At 44.2% G+C, this 24,499-nt stretch overlaps 1 protein-coding gene across 4 annotated transcripts in view; it reads right to left on the bottom strand.

The window, feature by feature from the left end:
• The window catches only part of NR2C2 (nuclear receptor subfamily 2 group C member 2), a 380,432-nt gene that overhangs the window by 294,640 nt on the left and 61,293 nt on the right, over positions 1-24,499 (bottom strand). The gene's annotated exons all lie outside the window — the stretch shown is intronic.

Raw genomic sequence — 24,499 nt, 5'->3', positions numbered from 1 at the left:
GCTAATAGGCCTGTCAACTCGTCAGGAGAAGCCAGTATGCTGAACATCAGATCCAAAAAAGACAATGCAAGTTTGAAATCGGCATGTTAAACAGCAGGTATACCCAGTTGAGTGCTGAGATCAAGTTGTACAGTCCAAAAGAACTTCAAACAATTTGTAAATCCAAAGGTAATATTTATTCATAGCGGCAACTCCACTGTGTATATAAGATCATGCTTTAAGCAAAAGAGGTCCCCCGACACGGACCCGTGTTTCGCCAGGGGCTGCGTCGGGGGGGACGCACAAGAAGATTCAAAATAATCTGTAATTAAAGGTAAAAAACAGGACTGTAACTAAATGTCGCTGACAGTACCATATATACAATCAAACATTATATACACTTACCAGGTAGAAGAGTATACACACGTAACAGGGAGCGCATTTAAGTGTCATTCAACATGGAGTTTTAAACACGTAAAAGGCGCCAAAATCTACACAGTCCAAACAGCTGAGGCAAGCGCCTTTTACGTGTTTAAAACTCCATGTTGAATGACACTTAAATGCGCTCCCTGTTACGTGTGTATACTCTTCTACCTGGTAAGTGTATATAATGTTTGATTGTATATATGGCACTGTCAGCGACATTTAGTTACAGTCCTGTTTTTTACCTTTAATTACAGATTATTTTGAATCTTCTTGTGCGTCCCCCCCGACGCAGCCCCTGGCGAAACACGGGTCCGTGTCGGGGGACCTCTTTTGCTTAAAGCATGATCTTATATACACAGTGGAGTTGCCGCTATGAATAAATATTACCTTTGGATTTACAAATTGTTTGAAGTTCTTTTGGACTGTACAACTTGATCTCAGCACTCAACTGGGTGTGGAATTATAATTAGAGTGCTTTGCTGTGCTTGGTGATTTATAAACAGCAGGTATAATAATGTTTGCACATTCTTGATGATGTCTGTGCATTTTTTCTTTATAAAACAGTAACATGTACATGAACATCCATACCACACCTGATACACCACAAACACACCCATGCATACTTTCCCGCGCAAACACCCAAACACGCAGGTACTCAGCGTGTTTAGAAAATCACTTGTATGCACTTACAAACATATGCATGTTCAAAGTGTTTTTACATGGGAAATGCCTTTGAAAATTTACTCATATATGCTTTATGTTGATTAATATATGTGGTATTTGAGAGTGGTTATATCTGATTATTTTAAGGTGGCTTAACAAGGTAATCAAGGCAACAGCAAAAGTTAGTAGGATATTTGGGTGGATAGAAAGAGGAATGGTCAGCATGAAAAAGAAAGTATACATCTTTGGTGAGACTTCATTTGGAGTACTGTGTACAGTTCTGGAGACCCCACCTTCAAAATGATATAAATCAAATAATTCCGAGAACAGCTATTCAAATGGTTATTTTGCTTTATGCAAGAATGGTACTTGTCAAGTCTTTACTATGCCAGTTCCTGCCTCTAAGTGTTTACCTCCTTACCTTTCCATATGCTCTTCCGCCTTCTGAAGATTATGTTAGGACATTATCAAGCTTTAAGCAGCAAGTGATGCAAACAGAAATGCCAAAATATCAGCTGTCTCAATAGCACAAAGTGGAGTTCCAATTTTTGTACCCATTACTGATAACAAATGGGGAAGAAAACAGAACTACACTGTTTTTATTTTGGTAGCTGCAATGACTTGTGAAAATCATTTTCTTTCTGATTGTATCTGCTCTAAACTAGCATTGAAAATGCAGCACAATCTATTTTATGTCTGTTAGATCTGAGAATTGTTAGAAAGATCAGCATGTTTCCATCTATAAGCAATATGTGAGTTACTTTGAAATATTTTCTTTATTCACAGATTTAATATGTTTTGGAAGGTATGAGCTCAGAATTGTTTACAATCAAATTTGTAGCAGAAAAAAAAAAATGGAAGGTGATGTCACATGTTTTTAAAATGGACACCACCAATGCTATAAAAATCTAGTGCTTTCCTCCCAACCAGGAGGGAAAATTGATGTCTAAGGCTAAAATAAGTTAACATAAAAAAAGCAAAATCCAAAGGCATATCAGAAGTAGTTTACTTACACTATCAACAATAACAAATAAAGTGAGTATCTAAGCTGTAACAATTATAAATAAACCTTAATATAAATGTATTTTCAGCACAATTTTTAAAGTAATAACTGATCATTTCAGAGAAAAAATACATTTACAATATACAAATATCCCCCCACAACACACACAAAGTACTCAAAGCAAACTACATATTGTGTAACATGCATACAAATCTTCCTACAGTAACCTGTTTTTGGTTCCTGCACCTGTGAATACAGAGGTTGAATACTTACATTATCAAATGCTTTCTTTAGCATTATACATTGTGTCCCCAGCAAAGCTTTCCATCCAAAACAATCCAATAGAAATGCATGATCAGTTTTAAAATGTTCACAGATATTTAATTCTAGTCTCCATTTGAGAAGAAACCAAATCACAGAAACCAGCGAGAATTGTTTAAAAATGCCCTGTTTGTGACCCTGCTCCTTTGAAGGTCAAGAGCACCATCACTGTCTGTAACCAAGGAAGCAGAATCGACATGTTCCTGCTGTTTTGCCAGCTGCTGAAGCAGTTTAGCTAATAATATGATTAATTTCATTAAAGGAAAAATTACACCAGTCAAAAAAAGCTCTTTTTTTTCTATTTCCCTTTTTCACCTACAAATTGTCCTGGAACTAAAATGCCAGGAAATGAGATTTCTATGTTAACAGAGTTTGCCCCAAATTATAACTGTATTTAATCGCTAAAAGAAAAGGAGACAGATCTGCTATGTTGCCTGTGTGGAGAATTATTATTGTTACAGTTCATTAAGCTAATGCTTTTAAAGGAACATGGACCTCTCTAAAATCTTTGGCATCCTCCCCTCAAGATGAAATTATGAATCTAATCTTATCTCAGGCACACATTTATACTGCTTATTTTATTTCCTTGACATTTCTTAAAAAAATAAAAAAATAAAAAATAAATCACTTTGACAGATTTTCAAAGGCTACGCGTGTAACATACACATGTGTGCACCCCCTTGCGCGCGCCGACCCGGATTTTATAACATGCGTGCACATGTTATAAAATCGGGCGGAGATTTTAAGATCTGGCCCTTACGTTCAAAATCTTAGCACAGATGAACAGGATTAAAAAAACATTGTTTTTTGCCAAGAAGTAAAATATAGGAAAGTTGCTTATATGTAACAAGTGTTCACAGAAGACAGCAGGATGGCAGTCCTCACAAGTGGGTTGTAGTAACTTCTAACGAGCCCAGCCCAGAACTTTTATGTTAAAGTTTCTAGAACTTTCATTGTTCCACACTGGGCATGCCCAGCATGCCATTATACCATACATTCAAACGGGGACACTTCATTCTTATTCTTTAGCAACATAGGGAGGTCAATGCCAAAGGGAGGTGGGCGGTTTTCATGAAAAATAGCATCCTGCTGTCCTCAGAGAATAACCATTGCAGGTAAGCAACTCTGCTTTTTCCGAAGATAAGCGAGATGGTAGTTCTCACAAGTGGGGAATCCCTAGCTACAAACTGCCCCAAATGAAAAAAGGGGAAACAAAACAATGCCAACTAGCACAATAACATATTTTTATTGGCAACAGGACTTTTTTTCCTTATTAGGGGCAGCCTGGAACAAAAACAACAGGGCCTAGGAGGGAGTAGAGTTGGATTCTACACTTCAAAGAGATTCCACAAGATAAACTGGCCAAACCTACTGTTGTGTCATGAGTCCCTATCCAAACAGTAATGCAATGTGAATGCATGGAAAGAACTCCAGATTGCAGTGTTGCAGATCTCCTCCATGGAAGCAAGCATCGCTTGGACAGAATAAGCATTGACATGACCCACCAGATTCAGGCCCACTTGGGCATAACTGAAGAAGATGCAATCTGCTAGCCAACATGGCAACAGCAATCCCCAGTTTGTTGGTGTCAAAGAAACAAAAAGCTGGATGGGCTTTCTGCGAGCTTCAGTCTGCTCCAGGTAGAAGGCCAAGGCTCTTTTGCAGTCCAGACTGTACAGTGCTTATTCATCTTGGTAACCTGGGAAAGAATATTGGAAGGACTATTGATGGTTAAGATACAATTCTAACGCTACCTTGGACAGAAACAGGATGGGTGCACAGAACTACCCTATTATGATAAAACTTAGTATAAATACTTAGTATAAATACTAGAGCCTGGAGCTCACTGACCCTGCGCTGAAGTGACTGCCACCAAAAGTACAGCCTTCCAGGTCAGGTACTTCATATCATAGAAGAGCAATGGCTTAAAGAGAGCCTTCATCAGTTGGGTCAGAGCTACACTGAGGTCCAAAGAGATCTAATGGGAGGCTTCAAATGAAGCAGATATAAATCGGACAACCAAAGGCTGAACAGATATGGGTCTACCTTCTACATATTGGTGAAAGGCACCAATTGCAATGAGGTGAACCTTACTAAAGTGGTCTTAAGATCAGACACAGACAAATGTAGAAAGTAATCAAGCAGCTTTTGTGTGGAGCAAATTTGCTTATACCACAAGGCAAGCCTCTTCCTAGTGCAGGTGTGGCCAACCTTTCATGCACCAAGAGCCAAGAAATCAGGATGCATAGTAACAAAGAGACTCACATTTTCAAAAGACAAAGGGTGTGGGGAGAAGGGAGAGGCCCCCCTTTCCAGCAATCTCTCTCCTTCTTTCAATCCACTCATCCTATCCCTATAGTTTCTCTCTGTCAGTTCCATCCTGTTCCTATCAGTTTATCTCAATCCTCCCACTAGTGTCTTCTCTTTCTCAGTCCCCCAACCCTGCCCCACTAATCTCTAGCTCATTCATTCTATTCCCATTAGCCTCTCTCTTATTTCTCCCACAAGTTTTACAAAATCTCTCCACCCTGTCCCCTGAATCTTTCAATCTTATCATCCTGTCCCCACCAGTCTCTTTCAGTTATCCCACCCATCTCTCTCTCTCTCTCTCTCTCAATCCCATCCTGTCCCCCAATCTCTCAGTCCTCTCACCAGTCTCTCTCTCAATTTTCCCACCTTGTCCCCACCTTTCTCTGATCATCTTCTTCTTTCTTTCCCCCTGTGCTCTGCCCAGGGTCTGACTATCTGTTTCTCTCTCTTGTCCTCATCACTCTCTCGCAATCATTCTCAGCATAACATACTTCAAACTCCACAAGAACAATGACAGGGGCTTAGTGACTCCAACATATACACCTCTCTCCCCACCCCTTGTGCTACTCTGTCCCCCTCTTTACCCTCTATCTACCTCCAGTATCTCCTCTGCTTACACTCCCTCTTACTCTCTCTTTCTCTCTGATGCCTCCCCTCCAGTGCACTCTCTGGCTCTCTCACATACACCCTCCACCATTACCCCTTCTGGCTTGCACATACCCAGCTCCTCTCTCCAAAAATTCACCCTTTTTCAAGTAAATCTCCCTAAAAGCATTCATCCCCTTTTGCACTGCACCCCCTCTATGTCTCTCTAAAATCCTTCCCCCTCCAATCACCATTCCTAGCTCTCTCACTCCTCCAGCCTATCACACCTCTAGCTTCCATTCTCCCCCCTGTTTCATCACCCCTCCTGGCTCTGTTGCCGTCCTCTCCCTTCAACTCCTCTATCTCTTTCCCTTCAACCTTCATTACCTATGAATGTCACCCATCCTCATCCTTCCTCCTCTTTCACCTCCTCTGGCTCTCTCTCTCTCTCTCACACACACACACACACACACACACATCACCACTTGCCCCACTCTCATGCCATTTCTGCTTTTCATCCTCCCCTCCCCCCAATGACAACCACTGACTTTCTTGCAGGAGGAATAGCCTAGTGGTTAGAGCAGTGGGCTCCGAACCAGGAGACCAGGATTTGAGTCCTGCTGTCGCTCCTTGTGACCTTGGGCAAGTGCCCAAATACTCAGGTACAAACTTAGATTGTAAGCCCTCTGGGGATAGGGAAATACCTACAGTACCTGAATGTAAACCAATGTGATATCTCAGATTGAATGTCGGTATATAAAAATAATAATATACCCTTCCCCCTGGCTTCACACTCTACTATTATCTTTCCTCTTTCTTTTGAATCCCTTCTACACTCATTCCACCTCAATTCCCCCCACATATAACACATCCTGACCCTCTCTTTTTCCCTCTATTTCTCCCACCCAAGCCCTGGTCCCCTCATTACCGTTGCAGAACATGTGGTAGCATGGACTTGAGGAGGAATAAGATGCCAGACTGTCTAATTTCATTGCTGACTTCAGGGAGATGAAGAGGGAAACAATATTCACCCCCATCTTCCCCAAAGCATAAGCTAATTGTGGTGTTCCCCCCAACTCTTGCAAATTCACCTCTTTTCATCATTGCCCTCAGAAGTATTCACCCTCTCCTGCACTGCTTCTCCTTCAAGCATTCACCTCATGCACTGCTTCCCCAAGTATTAACTACATTCACCCCATTCTACCCTCACCTCTTTCAACATTTATTGCCTTTCCCTTGCCACACATTATTCTGGTTTGACTGGAGCTTTGGGTGTCTGCCTTCTCCCCTCTGCTGTCAGCTGAATCCCAAGTCATGGGAACACACTGAGCTACTGGGTCTTGGGATGTGTATACTCCAACCCTTCCACTCCAGATAGCAGACCAGAGAATAGCCCTTAATTCCAGGCAGCAGATGGGATGGAAAGCTGGAGAGGATTTGGGGGAGGGGGGTGCCTGGAGCAAGTAGCTGACTAGATCTTCTTTTCTCTCCTGTCAGCTCCAATCTCACCCACTCCTGTCCTCCACTGTTGCTGAATTGCAAACGGAACAGGGGGAGGAGAAGGGGGGTGAGTAGTAGAGAAAACCTTCTGCTCCCTGCTCCAGCTCTTCTCCTTCTGTCTCTGAAACAACTAGCAGCACTGTCATGTTAGGAAAGGGAAGGCATACTGGAGCAGAATGTCTCTTTTCTGTTCTGTTCTACTGTGTGTACTCCCTGCTCCAGTCTTTCCTCTCTGCCCTCTGCAGTGCTACTCAGTTGCCATGTGGCCAGGAGAGCAAGAGCCACATTTTGCACATGAAAAAGCTGCATGTGGCTCCAAGCCACAGATTGGCCACCCCTGTCCTCATAGAATCCTTTCTTGAAAATAAAAGAACACAAGAAACATTGTCTAACAGATCTAAAGGTTGCAGAGTCATCCTCTCAACATCCAGAATACAAGAGCCAGGGACCTAATGTTGGGATGGTGCTACCTGCCTTGATATTGAGAGTTGAGATCTGAGGAATTCCCCAACCTTATCAGTTTCTGATAGACATCTACCTTAGGAGTGGGATCCAAATCTGTCTCAGTCAAAAAGAGGCTATGAGAAATATGGTTCCCTGGTCTTCCTTTAGCTTCAACAAATTCTTCGCGACTAGCAGAATCAGAGGATACGCATAGACCAGGCCCTTGCCCCAATTGAGGGCAAAAACATTCAAGGCTAGCTTGCCTTGTGCTCTTTTCCTGGAACAGAAAAATGAAACCTTTCTGTTCTGAGCAGGCATACACAGATCTACCACAGGCGTGCCCCATTCCCTGACTATTTGGCTCCTGATCCAGGGACAATTCATGGCTTCCAGAATCTGACTCAATTTATCCACAGGACATTCTCCATGCCTGCCAGATACGTAGGTCTGAGGACCATCCCCTGAGAAATGGACCAGTCCCACATCTGGATAGTCTCCTGACACAGGAGGTACAATCCTGTACAATACTGCAACTTGATTGTTGATCTGGACCAGTACGACTTTGTTGCCTGATTTTTGAAAGCCTTCAAGGGTGTATCGAACCATCTTTAGCTCCAGAAGATTTATCAGGTGAAGCTTTTCCTCAGCAGACCAAAGACCTTGATTGCAGAGCCCCTCTACAAGGGCTCCCCACCCAAGGTTGGATGCATCTCATGGTGAGGACAATTTGGACTGGAAGAATTTAGAAGAGTTTACTTTCAGTCAAATTGGAATTGTCCCAATATCAGAACAAGGAGTCCTTGAGCGGCTGCATGATTTGGATACTGTCCTGAAGATGTTGAGTGTGATGTGTTTGTGGACCCTTAGAGTGAGGTGGGGTTGACACAACCTGCAAGAAGGATCCCTGCAAGTCCCCACTGCTGTTGGCAGAGTCCCAACTGGAGCTTCACCTTTACCAACCCACATTCCCCTTGGGTTGAGCATTTGGGTGCAGGTCTTAGGTGGGGGCTCTCTGCTGAACGTGGAGAGATCCGTTGAGGTAGCTGAGTCAGAATAGAAGTAGGTGAGGTGTATCCGGTGCCAGGCAAAGGTCAGTGGCAGGCGGCAATCAAGAGAATCCAAAGGTGAGCAGTGGTAGGCAGCGATCAGGAGTATCCAGAAGTCAGGCCGATGTCAATACCAGGTATTTGTCCGAAGGGAATGATAGGACAGATAGGCAGGGCAGGAGGCAAGGAGCAGAACAGGCAAGCAGGCAGGTAAGATGAATTGAAGGACTGAAGAAATGAAGACACAGAACACAGGAACTGAAGTCAAGGAACATTGGAGCAACACACACTACTGAAGGGTAGGGAAACCTGTTGCAGAAGCCGGAGGGGATGATGTCATCAAGAGGTACCTCCAGCAATTTCTTGCCACAGGCCCTTTAAAACTGATGACATTGGGCATATGCGTGTCCTAGGAGGAGTGGGGCCAAGCGGTGTTGGCGGCATCCTTCTGGAGAGCTATCGGTGGCGTCCTGCCACGCCAGCGTGCAGTGGTATGCCACGAGGACGCCGAGAGACTGGGCCGTGCCGGGAACCAATGAGAGATACCCTGCTAGGAGGTGAGTGTGGAGGTTCACAGGAGAAGCCCGCAGACTGCCAAGCGCAACAGAATGGCCTGAAGCCACTGAGATCTGAGGGCCCATTTGGCTCTCATCACATGTAGATGTGCCAAGAGAGTGACAGACTGTTGACACCATAAGGCCCAACAACTACATGTCCCATGCTGATATCTGCTGACTTATTTGTATCCTTTTCACTGTGGATATCAATGTGATAGCCCTCTATTGTTGAAAGAAAGCTCTGGCCCGAGTTGTTTCTATCAGAACTCCAATAAATTCCAATTGAGATGACGGGCTCAAGTGGGACTTGGGATAGTTAATGATGAACCCTAATAACTCCAGCACTTGGGTGGTTTTACACATTGATTCAGTAATCAAGGAAGCAGAATCAATATGTCCCTGCTGTTTTGCCAGCTTGGGGGCAACCTGCATGGAGCAGCAGTTACTATCTTGGGAAGCTTGCTGGGCAGACTAGATGGACCATTTTGGTCTTTTTCTGCCGTCATAACTATGTTACTAATTGATTAATTTCATCAAACAAAAAATTACACCAGTTAAAAAGAGCTCTTTTTTTCTGTTTCCCCTTTTCACCTGCAAATTTTCTTGGAACTAAAAAGGTAGGAAAAGAGATTTCCATGATCCATGTGACATGCTCTTTGGTCAGCCAATCACCCAGACAGGGAAACACATGTATCCCACCACCACAGCAAGACATTTAGTAAAGAGAAGCAGGGTTAATTCTAGGCCAAAAGGCAGTATACAAAACAGTCTCCTACTACCAATCTAAGATAATTCCAGTGATGTGAGAATATCTCCATGTGGATGTAAGCATTCTTGGAATCAAAAGTACATAGCTAGTCCCCTTTTTGCAAAAAGGGGATAAAATTGCCCAGGGAAACCATCTTGAACTTTTCTCTTTTCAGAAACATGTTCAAAGCCCTTAGGTCTAAGATGGAACAGAGTCCTGTTTTTCTTTGGAATCAGGAATTACCTGGAGTAGGATTCCCATCCTTTTTCCCCTAGTGAAACAAGTTTGACCACATTGGTCTCTATTTCTGAAGCAATTCCTAATGTGGAGAGTGTCCCCAACTGGGATCCAGAGGCCAAAGGGAACACTGACAGGAGAGGATCACCTTGCTCGTGGCTGAAAAGAATCAGCTAAGTATTGCTTGGGGAAATTTTTAAAACTTAAAAGTATTGGGGAGAAGTAAAACTAACTGGGTATATTATTTAGTGTGTTTGTGTGCTGTACTGATTAGCTAATTAGAGAGCAGGCAAAAACCAGGAGTTTTGTGTGTTTTGAATTAAATAGGTAGTCAGAAAGGCAGGCACCTTAACAAGGGTGGAACCAGACTGCTGGTGCTAACCTTTAAAAAGGAGATAGAGCAGCCTTTAAACTAAATCAAAGAGGAAAGCCGACAGTCGTTCAGCAGCGCATGATTTGGAGCGAGGTATCTTCGAAGGATACTAATGAAGCATTAGAGACAGGGCATCCCAACAGGGAAGTTCCAATAATAAGAAAAATAGTCCAAGTGCTTATAATTAAAAACTCACCTGAGCTAAGATTCCAATTTATCCCTATCAACTGAAAAGCTGAATGTTAATACAAATAAAAAACACACTTTGAAATGTTTGTATGCTAATGCCAGAAGTCTAAGAAATAAGATGGGAGAGATAGAGTGTATAGCAGTGAATGATGACATTCTTAATTAGCATCTCAGAGACATGATGGAAAGAAGACAACCAATGGGATAGTGTTATACCAGGGTACAAATTATATCGCAATGACAGAGAGGAGCATCTTGGTGGCTGGATGGCACTCTATGTCCAGGATGGCACAGAGTCCAAAAGATAAAGATCCTGCATGAGACTAAATGCACAATCAAATCTTTATGGGTAGAAATCCCTAGCATGTTCGGGAAGAGCATAGTGATAGGAGTATACTTCCGTCCACCTGGCCAAGATAGTGAGATGGACAGTGAAATGCTAAGAGAAATTAGGGAAGCTAACCAAACTGGTAGTGCAGTAATAATGGGAGATTTCAATTACCTAAATAAAAAACGTGGTACTGAAAGATTTTTCAATTTATAAAGCTGTATGTAAACAATGCTTATATGTATTTAGACTGTAAATTTAAGGACCATCATACCACCCATAGTGCTCACAAGTTAAAACTTGTATTTCATGCACTTCAATTGGGTCACTTTTAATCATTGGTCCGAATCAGCTAGCATCCAATATATTAGTTTTCAATGTTCAAAAGAATTTTTTGTTTTTTTAAGCGTATATATTTAAAAACAAATGAACTTCCCTTCTGTGGCTGTCGGGGTTAATCGTCCGACGAGCCCGTTTCGCAACACTGCTGCTTCAAAGACATCAGTTCAAAACTCTCCTGATCCAGCACTCCCCTTCTTATTCTTTAACGGGGGTGTACCTCAGCGATGTGGGTTTGTGCGATGCTGCGGGTCCATCAATTTTTCAGACCCGACGCCATTTCCCCGCTTAGAAATTAAAGGATTAAAGGGGCACTTAGGGAAGATAAGGCCATTACGGAAAGATTAAATTATTTCTTTGCTTTGGTGTTTACTGAAGAGGATATTGGGGAGATTCCTGTTCAGAGATGGTTTTCAAGGGTGATGATTCAGATGAACTGAACCAAATCAAGGTGAACCTGGAAGATGTGGTAGGCCAGACAGACAAACTGAAGAAGAGTAGTAAATCACCTGGACCAGATGGCATACACCCCAGGGTTCTGAAAGAACTAAAAAAAAAATGAAATTTCAGACCTATTTCAATTAATCTGTAACCTATCATTAAAATCATCCATTGTACCTGAAGATTGGAAGTTGGCCAATGTGACTCCAATATTTAAAAAGGGCTCCAGGTTGATCCGGGAAACTATAGACCGGTGAACATGACTTCAGTGCCGGGAAAAATCGAGGAGACTGTTATAAAGAATAAAATCACAAAATGTTTAGATAGACATGGTTAATGGGACACAGCCAGCATGGATTTACCCAAGGGAAGTCTTGCTCATAAATCTCCTACATTTTTTTGAAGGGGTGAATAAACATATGGACAAAGGTGAACCCGGTAGATGTGGTGTATTTGGATATTCAGAAGGCGTTTGACAAAGTCCTGCATGAGAGGCTTCTAAGAAAACTAAATGTTATGCCCGTCAGTCGCAGATGGCTGTGACCGCGTCTACTTACATCCTGTGGTGCAGGCCAGTCTCCATCGCTGCGTTCCCCATAGATCCTCGTGGCAACCGAGACTCCGCTGCCACCCACGTCAACTTCGGGCCTTCCTAGGCGTGCATGCATGCCACCGGGCCCTCTTTTGAAGCCTCATCGGCGAGAACCTCGGACGCGCCCCTGTTTGATGATGTTATTGGATCCAGGTATTTAAGCTCCACCTTCGCCCCCAGCTAGCCGACTTGGCAATTAGTTCCATACGTCTCCTCAAGCTCCTGCCTCCGTGTTCCTGTGGCTATGCTATCTGACTCCGTGGACTTTGGGGGTCAGGACTTTGTCTCCGGCCTTCCCCGCTCCTCGGACTGGCCCCGAGCCTCTGGAAGTCCTACCCTGCAAGGCTCCCCGCTCCTAGGGGCTGTCCCCTGGAACACCTTTACCACTTGGGAGTTCTACCTCAGGGCTTCCCCACTCCTCGGGGTTGTGCCTATGTGCTGTACAAGACTGCCAGCACGTCCCTGCTCCTCAGGCTGTGCCTACATGTTATACAAGAGACTGTGAGCACTTCCCTGCTCCTCGGGGCAGTGCTCTTGTGCTACACTATGACTGTCTGCGCTTCACCGCTCCTCGGGGTCGCGCCTATGGGCTATACAGAGACTGCCAGCACTTCCCTGCTCCTCAAGGCAGTGCTTCCATGCTATACAGAGACTGTCAGTGCCTCCCGCTCCGCGGGAAGCGTATATATTCATCACTGGAGACCTGACTCGGGCTTCCCTGCTCCATGGATTGGCCTACGTCGTTACATCAGCTCCTCCTTCGCTGTGCAGCTCCGCCCCTCGGGATTGCCTCTCAGGAATATCTCCTGCACGGCCAGTCTTATTGTGGTTGAGCGGTATTTGGGTGGATCCTTGGGTACTGTGGCAGATGACCACGCCCATGGGGAGGAGCCCCGTGAGGAGCCACAGTACTAGGCTAGACTCAGAACGCACAAACACAGTTAGTTCTTTATTATACAGCTTGAAGAGTACCACCAGAGGTGGCAGTAGTGAGGCAGTATCAGGGACCTCGGCAGAGGGAGCCTTTCTCACTCTGCTGGTCTCCGCAGCAGGTTTCCCAGCAAGGTAGTACTGTGGATGAGATAGACAGAGTTAGAGTACTCACTAGGTGTTTGCTGTAAGTATGCGATTCCACCAGGTTGTAGAAGAAGGTACAGGCACCGAGGCAGGGAGAGCAGGCCCTCGAGGAGAGAGTACCTGTTCCCTGTAAGGCACCTGAAATAAAGCAGAGGGCCCCAGAGGAGCGGGTACCCAGGTTAGCAGTTACCCCGTAGGGCAAGGAGAGAGCTTCCAGTGGCAGCACAGAAGCGGCAGAGTAGCGTAGACAGGAACAGATTTGAGTCCTTGCTAACTCAACAAGCTAGCAAATTAGAATAGGTTATATACCCGGATGGCGTGACGTCAGCAAGAGGGAACGCCCCCGAGGTTCGTGCCAAGGTTGGAATAAAGACGTGGGTGACGCGCATGCATGCACCCTAGTAGGTACCTGGGAGGAGCATGGCAGGAGGCTGTACCATAGCTGTTCCAGGGACGCTGGAGAGGTCAGCTTGTAGACGCGGCGGTAGCCATCTTTCCTAGGTAAGCGGGAGGAGCCGAAAATAAGGTGAGGCAAACAGGGCGAAGCCGTCTAGCACCGATGGACACAACAGTACCCCCCTTCAAAGGACGTCCACGCTGTTTCCTATCAGGTCTTGGTTTCTGAGGATGCAATCTATGGAAGTCTTGTAGCATCTCTTTATCCAGTATATTAGCCAATGGAGTCCAAGATTTTTCTTCAGGTCCATAGCCTTCCCATGATAAGAGGTATTCCCATACTCTGCCTCTTTTTCTCACATCGAGAATAGCATCTACTTTGTATTCGATGTCTTCTTCTGCATCTATAGGTGTAGCTTCTGGTGTCATGTTGGAAAACTCACTAAAGATCAATGGCTTCAATAGTGAGACGTGGAACGCATTGTGGATCTTCAATGTAGATGGTAGCTTCAGACTAAAGGTGAGATTGCCTAGTCATCAGAGAATGGGAAATGGTCCAACGAAGCATGGAGCGAAGCGAGCTGAAGGAAGTTTAAGTCTCAAGGGCTTAGTGGATAGCCAGACTTTGTCACCAGGCTGGAATTCTGGAGACTTGCAGTGGTGAGCATCATATCCTTTTTTAGCTCGAAGTCCTGCTTTAAGAAGCATCTCTTTTGTCTGAGTCCAAAGTTGTTGAATATCTTTGGCAGTAGATTGAGCTGCCGGGGATGACACTGATAATGGAAGTGGCAGTGGTGGCACTGGTAGTCGTCCGTAAACCACTTCAAATGGTGTTGATCCAGTGGATGTTGCTGGATGAGAATTGATGGCGAATTCAGCCCAGGGCATCAGTTCACTCAATCATTCTGGCGAGTGTTCACGTAGGCACGAATGAACTGCTTGAGTGTCCTGTTCATTCTCTCTGTTTGCCCGTTAGATTGTGCATGGTATGCTGAGGTGAAGTTGAGAGAAATATCAAACTTCTTGCATAGTGCCTTCCAGAACTTAGCTGTGAATTGGGTTCCTCGATCGGAGACTATGTGCTTAGTCATGCCGTGGAGGTGGAAGATGTGCGTGATGAAGAGCTTGGCGAGCTCCATGGCGATGGGTAAGCCAGGGAGAGCACAAAGTCTTTGAAAACTGATTTAGTTACCTAAATCGTGTTGTTTCCTCTTGAAAGTGGTAAATCTACCACGAAGTCTGTGGCAATCTGTGTCCATGGTTCGTCTGGTACTGGCAAGGATTGGAGCAAACCCCAAGGACGGGTGGCATCTTCTGTTTGGCACAATTTGCGCAGGAAGCAACTTAGGAGAAAGTGTCTTCCTTCATGGTGGGCCACCAATAAAAGTTTAGTAGCTTAGATAGAGTTCTGCGTTGGCCAGGGTGTCCTGCCAGTTTAGAGTCGTGAGCCCATGCTAACAACTTCTTTCTGAGGTTCTTGGGTAAGATGGTATTTCCTGCAGGTACTGACTGAGTAGCTGCCAAAATAACCCTTTCTGGGTCTATGATGTCCTCTAAGAGGAATGAGCGAGACAGGGCATCTGCTCTGATATTCTTATCTATAAGGCGGTATTTTAGCACAAAGTTGAATCTGTTGAAAAACAGAGACCATCTCGCTTGTCTATGATTTAGGCGCTGTGCGTGGCAGAGGTACTCCAGATTCTTATGGTCTGTAAAGACAGTGACCTGATGCTGCGCTCCTTCAAGCCAAGGGCGCCATTCTTCAAATGCCATCTTTATAGCCAGGAGCTCTTTATCTCCTATTCCGTAATTTTTCTCTGCTGGAGAGAAGCGACGGGAGAAGAATGAGCATGGTTGTGGAACCTTCAAATCACCGGCCTGACTTAGTACGGCCCCTATGCCAACGTCTGAAGCATCGACCTCAATGATGAAGGGCTTAGTAGGATCCGGGTGTCAAGACACGGCTTACTCGAAAAGGCATCTTTTAACTTCTGGAATGCAGCTATTGCCCTCGGAGACAATTTGCAACATTGGCACCTTTCTTTGTCATAGCTGTAAGCAGAACTGTAAGAGAGGAGTAGTTCTTAATGAAAGTCCTGTAATAGTTGGTGAAACCTAAGAAACATCTGAGAGCCTTTAGACCGGTGGGGTATGCCCATTTCTTGATGCTCTCCAGCTTCTGTGGATCCATTTGAAAGCCTTGGTTGGAAACAATGTAGCCCAAGAAAGGCACTGATTCCTTGTGGAATTCACATTTGGATAGCTTGGCGTAGAGATGGTTCTCAAGGAGTCTTTGCAGTACTCTTCTGACATCCTCCAAATGAGTGGTCATGTCTTGAGAGAATATCAAGATGTCATCTAGATATATAACGACACACTTATATAGAGAAGATCCTGGAAAACGTCGTTCATTAAATTTTGAAAGACAGCCGGGGCATTGCCCAGGCAGAAGGGCATCACTAAATATTCAAAGTGACCGTCCCAGGTGTTGAAGGGCATTTTCCACTCATCGCCAGCTCGAATGCGAAGTAAGTTGTAGGCTCCTTTCACATCAAGCTTGGAGAAGATCTTGGCTCCCTGTAGTCTGTCGAATAGCTCTGAGATCAGAGGCAGGTGATAACGATCTTTCACTGTTATCTCATTGAGACCCTTGTAATCTATACATGGACGCAATGTTCCATCCTTCTTCCCCACAAAGAAGAAGCCAGCTCCAGCAGGAGACTTGGAGGGTCTTATGAAGCCTTTTTGGAGGTTTTCCTGAATATATTCGGACATGGCTTTATTCTCTGCCACAGAACACGTTAAGTCCAGGCTTATAAATAGGCAAAAGCCTAAGAAAGGCCAAGTCCTATTAATCAGCTGGAGGCAAAGTCAGGTTCAAGCTGGAGTCAGGACAGGCGGCTGGAGACAAGGTCAGGTACAAGCTGAAGTCAGGGCAGGTGGCTGGAGACAAGGTCAGGTACAAGCTGAAGTCAGGGCAGGCAGCTGGAGGCAAGGTCAGGTGTGAACAAGGGTCAGAGGCAGAGAATCCGTCCAAAACGTGGTCAGGAACAAGTGAAGGTCAAAGCCAGGAATCCTTCAAAAACGTGGTCAGAATCAAGCAAAGGTCAAAGCCAGGAATCCATCCAAAGCGTGGTCAGGAACAAGCGAGGATCAGGAACAGGAAACTGGAACTGAAGCACAAGAACTGGAACAGGAACGCAGGACTGGAACAGATAAGGTACAGGAACAGGAGCAGGAACACGAACAAGTAGCAACTAAGCACACGACTGGAAGTGTGGAGACCTGTTGCCAAGGCAAAGACCGAATGGTGGAGCCTGCCTTAAGTAGCAAGGCCCGGAGACGTCATCATCCGGGGCCGCAGGAAGGTTTCCCGCCGCAGCCCCTTTAAAGTCGGGGAAGGCGCGCACGCGCGCCTGCCTAAGGCAAACAGACTGGAACTACGTGGTGGCGGTATCTCCCCTCGATGCACATGGGGAGACCCGACAGAGCAGAGGAGGCCGCGGAATTTCCGGAGCAACCTGGGAGCATAGGAGCGCGAGTGCGTAGGCGACTGCCTACCGCTGCCAAAGAGGAAGGGCCAGGTCCGGGACCCAGGCATCGGGGGTGAGTAGGGCTGGTCACGGGCCTGCCACAGCCGGGATACGCAACAAATACAATGTTACTGTTTATAGAATGAAAGAGAACAATATCGCTGTTTGAGAAGCGACACAATTGTTTCTTTATTGGCAACATTGTATACAAGTGTGTAGACCAGACAAGATGCACAACTAATTAGACATCCATACCAAAGTGCTCAATCATTCAATTACCTCAAGTGCACATAAACACAATTCACAACACATATTTATTTATTTACTTATTTTGAATTTTTATATACCGACATTCTTGTATCAGATACAAATCATATCGGTTTACATTAAAAACAGAGTATGCAGGAAAATAGGTTTCCTAAGTCAAATACATTGAACATATTTAATAAACAAGAGATTACTAAACACTATGAAAAAGGTTAATTAACAAAGGGAAAACTTAAGGGAATTAAAATAAGCATAGCACAAAAGATTGCATGAAGGGGTGCACAAAGGGGAGTGCCCCTTTGGCGCACGACGCCTGGTGGAATGTGGCCGTTTACCGGCTCGCCGCCGAGTGTGATGACAACAGACATTGCTGTACTGGCAAGCTTCAAAATATTAGATTACAGCATTTGGTAAAAGCTGCATACATTATCCCCCAAAAATTTTTAAACTGAAGACTAGCAAAGCAACTTGTGCTGACACTGTCAAGCTTTCATATGGTACTGCCTAACAAAAAGTAAAAAAAAAACTGGTTCTTGAAGATATCAGGCTAGCTTCAAAAACAATTCCACCAAATGTTGCAATTTAAAGACCAGGGTCAGCTGGTAGAATCCCAACAAGGACTTTGTTTCACCAAGATGGCGTCCTCAGGGGAGACCCTTGCAGCAAACAAAACAAACTCTCTGTGTTAATCGAGACTGTTTTCAACACACCAAAAGAGAAACCAACTGCACTTAGGAATATCAACTAATAGAGCCTACAAGAGGTTGTGCCCCATACCCCTTCCTCTCCTCCCCTTTCCATCAGTGCCCCTTACCCTCTCCCCCTGGAATATTCTGTACATTTGTAACCCCTGTTTTACGTACACAATGATAAAGATAAAGTTGATTAAATTGTACAAAGTTTTTCTCTTTCTATCTTTTCTACCCTCTCTATCAGTTCTTTTTATGTTATTATATATAATCATTTAATGTTTTTACCATACTCATATTTTACACCATTTGCTTTAACTATGGTATGTTATTCTGTTCATTGTATTTTCCTCCTTTTCAGTTCAATGTAAGCCGGCATGATATGCCTTACGAATGTCGGCAAAGAAAAGCCTATAAACAAATAAATAAATAAACAAATAAATAAATAAATATATTAACTTAGGAGAACGAAAAATTTCAACTGGCTCACTATCTTCAAAATAATCAGAGGCGAGGCAGCACCACATCGCAATGGCATTGAGGCCATGCTGGCAACGAGGCCGCGCACCTCGACGACCTATTGGGGGGGCCACGGCATTCAGGGAACGCTGTTGACGGTGGTGAGGGCTGCCACAGTATCGATGTTATGCCCTTAATAGTATCAAGGGCCTGTCACCACTTCAACTTTGCCAGCCCTTAAGGTAGCCATGCACACCCCTTGATGGATCCGGGCATCGATGGTGTCGAGGGCCCCACTGGCATTGAGAGCAGCACAGGCATCAAGAGTACAGCAGCATCGATGGCACCATGGTCACCACAGCACCGAGTGCCTTGAGGGTACAGAGGCATTGAGTGTCCCGATGGCACCAAAGTGTTGAGTGCATCGAGGGCACCACCTCATCCTGCCTCATTATAGAACCGTCCCTGGTTTAAAGTCCTTAGTAGGTTTGCCAACCTATTCTAGAAACACCATCTCTGCTTAGCAATCCTTGGAAAGCCATCCCATGATCCAGAAAGCCAAAATGCTCTTATAAACACCAACTACTCAACCATTATTAATTTCCAGAATGCCTCTCCCGTTGTCCTCAACTGGAAGAATTGAGGAGAAATCCCCTTGTGCATCTATCTGCTTCATCCTCTCTACCAAAGCCATTAAATTATTTTTTATATGTTCCAGGGGATATCTAGCATCATTCATGCCAACATGGATGAGGAGCATTAGATAATAATCAGTAGGCTTAATGTTTCTCAGGAATCTCTTCATAATATCTCAATTTTGACACCTGGAAAACAGCACACCTCCTGAGAGAGCATGTTTGGTCAACAGATGGATGTTTCCATACCCCTCAAAGTTTTTGTAAACCACTTTGATTTATCTGTGAAAGAAGGTATATTAAGATAAATAAAATAAACCAGTCACTAACCACCAGAACCCTTCACTTCCTAGACACAATGGTTACTGGTCCTGCAGTTTCAGGACTTACATGGTTGTTGACATAATGTTTTCCAGTCACCCTTCTGCTCTTCTTAGGAGTTTTTGGTAAATGTTGAGAAGAGACCTACCAAAGTCCCTACCTTTTCTTCAGCTGACCTGGGAAATCTAGCATCTCCACACTGATTCCCGGTATATAGTCCTGTTTGCTTGCTTGCGTATAACTATAAGGTATGGTGTGATGAATTTTATCCTTTAAGATTATAAAATGTGATTTTGTATTTATCTGGTATGTAGTCTGTAAAGAATCCTGTTGCCTTGGGTACAATAAGGTCAGAGAAACTAAAATTAATTTCCTGAATGATCTAACATGATATTACTAATTAAGCTCCTCCTGTTTTCACAAATGACTAACAGTTGATCTAAATTACTCCCTTATGTTTCTCTGCCAACCAATGTCATTATCCTCTGTAATCCAACCCCCGATTAGAGAGTCAGTCTATATATGGGATCCACTTAGAAAATAATTTTTATATTCATTTATTTCTCTAATTTATATACCACCAAATTTACAAAGGGGTCCATATTCAAACATTACTTAGCCAGATTAGTGGACTTATCCAGCTAAGTGGCTGCTGCTAAATATTTGGCTATACCGCTTAGCTGGATAAGTCACTTATCTGGCAAAATACTAGCCATATACTCAGTGGGTAGGCATTGGGCGTAACTAGGCAGTGCTACCTAGTGGGCTAACTTAGCCAGATAAGTAGCGATATTCAACCTTATCCAGTAAAGTTAACCAGATAAGTTAGTTGTAGCCCACAGCAGATCTAAAGTTAGCCAAAGAAGCTTATCTGGCTAAACTTTAATACTTATCAAGGTTTATTCAGTGACATTGCTGTGCCGCTGAATATTCCATGTAAGTTAGCTGGATTCGTCTTATCCAGCTTACTTACAAAGCTGGATAGTGTTAAATATTGGCCTCTGAGATTTTGGGTAGGTTTACAGTAGGAAAACATAAAAATACATAATTAAAAACAAACCACATAAACATAACATCACAACCTCATAATGCAATAAAATATAAAAATTGAAAATATGGACTTCGATATTCAAACCTAAATGTTTAAATAAGTTATAGACTACATACCAGATAAATCATATCCATCTAAATCAGACCAGCTCTATGGCAAGTCTAACTTATCCAGTTAACCAGTTAAATCCAAATATCAGACACTTATCGGGCTTAGTTAACTGGATAAGTAGCGCCACCCTGAAATGACCATTGCCCACCGACAAGATATCCAGCTATCTACTTAGCTGGATACGTACTTATCTGGCTACGTGGGCAACTGCTGAATGTAGCCAAATATACAGCAGCCAACACTTAGTCAGATAAGTCCTTACTTTTCCAGCCAAATAGCTTTGAATATCCATTGATGACTGTTATATGTAAGGGCTCCTCCCAAAAATTTATTTATATGTTGCCTAGTTCATCATATTATATTATGTTATCTGTTATATGTTATATGTACGGGCACTGCCCAATGGTTTTTTGTTCACTGTGAACCGATACGATGTGCGAACGGATATCGGTATAAAAGAAATGTTAAATAAATAAATAAATAAATAAATAATATCGGCCTCATGATACAATTAACAAACGGAATACAAGAAATGTTAAATAAATAATATAAGAATTTGACTTGGGGGAGGGAAGGAAAGGAAAATTGGTACTTACCTGCTAATTTTCGTTCCTGTAATACCACAGATCAGTCCAGACAACAACCTGAAAAAGATGCATCCTTTGTCTCCATGTACTAGTAAGTGGTGTAAACTCAGAGACGAAGAGTGCACCTGCCTGATCACATCACGTCAGCCTTTCCAACCCTATATTTCGTATCGGCCTACCTCATACCAAACACAGCAACGGCTGCAACAATCGCAGTCGCAGAACAGGAGGGGACGCCCTAGATCCCAGCGGAACCAAGGACAGCAGCCTTCAGCCCCTGCAAAACCACCTCAGTCTTTTTAGGGCTTCAGTCACCATACTTCCTAATTCCCAAGAAATCCGGTGGCCTTCGACCAATCCTAGACCTCCAGGAATTGAACAAATATCTGGTGAAAGAAAAATTCAAGATGGTATCCTTAAAAACCATTCTACCCCTTCTTCAACCCAATGATTGGATGTGTGCAATAGATTTGAAGGATGCTTATACCCACATCCCTATCCACCCATCTTCGTGGCGTTACCTGTCTTTCCAATTCAGTGACAGTCACTACCAGTACACAGTCCTTTTGTTCGGCCTGTCAGCAGCCCCCAGAGTGTTCACAAAACGCATGGCACTGGTGGTGGCATCCCTTCGACAGCGGGGCATGCATATCTTCCCATACCTCAACGATTGGCTACTGTTAGCATCGAATCCCACGACGCTAATAAGTCAGGTGCATCAAATAATCGAATGCTTGGACCAGCTAGGACTAGTGATCAACTACCAGAAGTCCACTTTAACCTCAACTCAAATTCTGCAGTTTATAGGAGCTCGTTTGGATACCACTCGGAGCAGAGCCTTCCTGCCAGAGGAAAGGCAGTTGGAGATGCAACGTCTTCTACATTCCCTCAGAGTAATGCAGCGACCTTCAGTGCGTCAAATACTTACGGTACTGGGACACATGGCAGCAGCCATCTATACTGTACCCAACAAGATTGTATATGCGTCGCCTACAGTGGGGATTAAAACGTCAATGGAAACAACATTCACAACCCTTAAAACACAGAGTGGTCCTGACGACAGAGATGTCGAGGGATATAGAGTGGTGGCTCAACAAGACTACGTTGACCAAGGGTGCCGTCTTCAGCACTCCCCCTCACAACACAGTACTTACAACCGATGCTTCTCGCAAGGGTTGGGGGCACATTTAGACGATCTGCAGTCGCAAGGACAATGGTCTCAAAAAGAACAAAATCTGCAGATCAATCTGCTAGAACTCAGGGCAATACAAAATGCATTACAAGCCTTTCTCCTTCAACTTCATGGTCACCGAGTGATGGTGTACACTGACAATCAGGTAGCAATGTTCTACATCAACTAGCAAGGTGGGTCCGGTTCATGGTCCCTCTGCAAGGAATTCTCATTTTCGACCATGCGCACCAACACTCCATCTACCTTCAGGCGACTTACCTACCGGGAGTAATCAATACCTGGGCGGACAGGCTAAGCCGGTTATTTTACCCTTATGAATGGTCGCTCAACCAACAAGTGACCCAACAAATCTTTGCTCAGTGGGGGGTACAAACGTTAGATCTCTTCGCCACGGAAGAGAACGCGAAGGTTCCTCGATTCTGTTCGATTTGGCCCAGTCATCAACTGACATCACAGGATGCCTTCCTCCTTCCTTGGACAGAAAAACTACTGTATGCTTTTCCTCCAATACCTCTCATCACCAAGACCATACAAAAATGTATGCAGGATGCAGCACAACTAATATTAATAGCACCGGCTTGGCCCCGACAGCCGTGGTACACCTATCTGCTACAACTCTCCATCAAAGATCCAATCCGCTTACCGGATCAACCAGATCTCTTAACACAAGACAGGGGGACCCTTCTTCCACCCAATGCACTCATCCCTTCACTTAACAGCATGGAAGATGAGCGGATCCTCCTGAAAGAGCAAGGCATCTCGGTAGAGGCCCAAGAGATCATTGTGGAATCTAGAAAACCATCCACAAGACGAAATTACCAGTTCAAGTGGAACAGATACTCGACTTTGTGCACATCCAAATCACTGCTAGACTACCTTCACACATTATACAAAGTGGGTCTAGCAACTTCTTCCGTCAGAGTCCATCTCAGTGCCATAGCGGTGTATCATAGATCGCATCGTGGCCAGCCCATATTGTTTCATCCATTGGTATCTAGATTCATCAAGGGCCTGTCTCACCTTAGGCCACCTATCTCCAAGCCCCAGGTACCGTGGAACCTCAACCTCATCTTGGAACAGCTTAAGCTATCACCTTTTGAACCTATGGAATCTGCCCACATGAAATACCTCACATGGAAGGTTGTTTTTCTTGTTGCGGTGAACTCGGCACGCAGAGTTCATGAACTACAAGCTTTGGTCCATTATAGTCCTTATCTACAGTTTTATCATCATAAGGCCGTTCTTCAAACGCATCCAAAAGTTATTTTGCAATTCCATTTAAATCAATCGATAGAACTGCCAACATTCTTCCCTAAACCACATCACAATGACAGGGAACGATTATTATACACCTTGGACTGTAAACGAGCGTTAGCCTATTACAAAAAAAGAACGCACTCAGACTCCCGAGCGTCGCAGTTATTTGTTTCCTTCAATCCAAATGCACCGGGGACCCCGGTAGCTAAACAAACCATCTCGAGCTGGATTGCTCAATGTATTCAGTTTTGTTATGAGAAACAGAAGCTGACCCTACCGTCCCACCTGAAAGCTCATCAAGTGAGAGCAGTGGAAGTCTCGATAGCTCATCTGCGACATATACAGCCCATTGACATCTGCAAGGCAGCCACCTGGTCATCTTTGCATACGTTCACATCCCATTACTGCTTAGATCAACAGTCATCTAATGACTCCAAGATGGGACGTAAGATTCTTCACTCTTTAACAACTTAACAGCCTAGTTGAATTTCCACTACAACTTGATCACGCGAAAACAGATAAGCTCAAAGACACGGCGTGATCGGGAGCTTAGGACTCCCATGACAGCATGGCTAATTCAGCCCTGCTATCAACGGGAAAAAGCAAGTTTGCTTACATTAAACGGCTCTGCTTCCCGGGCCCTGATTGACAGTTCCCTTGACAACATGGCTAATTCATCCTGCTATCTACGGAAACACCGTTTACGGTAAGCAAACCTGCTTTTACCGTGGTGCGGTAATTCTAAAATTTTCCTAAACACACCCCTTTCTCTTATCGCGGGCGTTATCCATACGTTAATAATGCATTTTGATGAATCTAGAGGTGAGTTGGTACCTGAGGCAA

The sequence above is a fragment of the Rhinatrema bivittatum genome, chromosome 4, assembly GCF_901001135.1.
Source record: "Rhinatrema bivittatum chromosome 4, aRhiBiv1.1, whole genome shotgun sequence".
Taxonomy (NCBI): domain Eukaryota; kingdom Metazoa; phylum Chordata; class Amphibia; order Gymnophiona; family Rhinatrematidae; genus Rhinatrema; species Rhinatrema bivittatum.
Note: the sequence above shows the minus strand (reverse complement) of the source record. Positions and strands in the feature narration are given on the sequence as shown.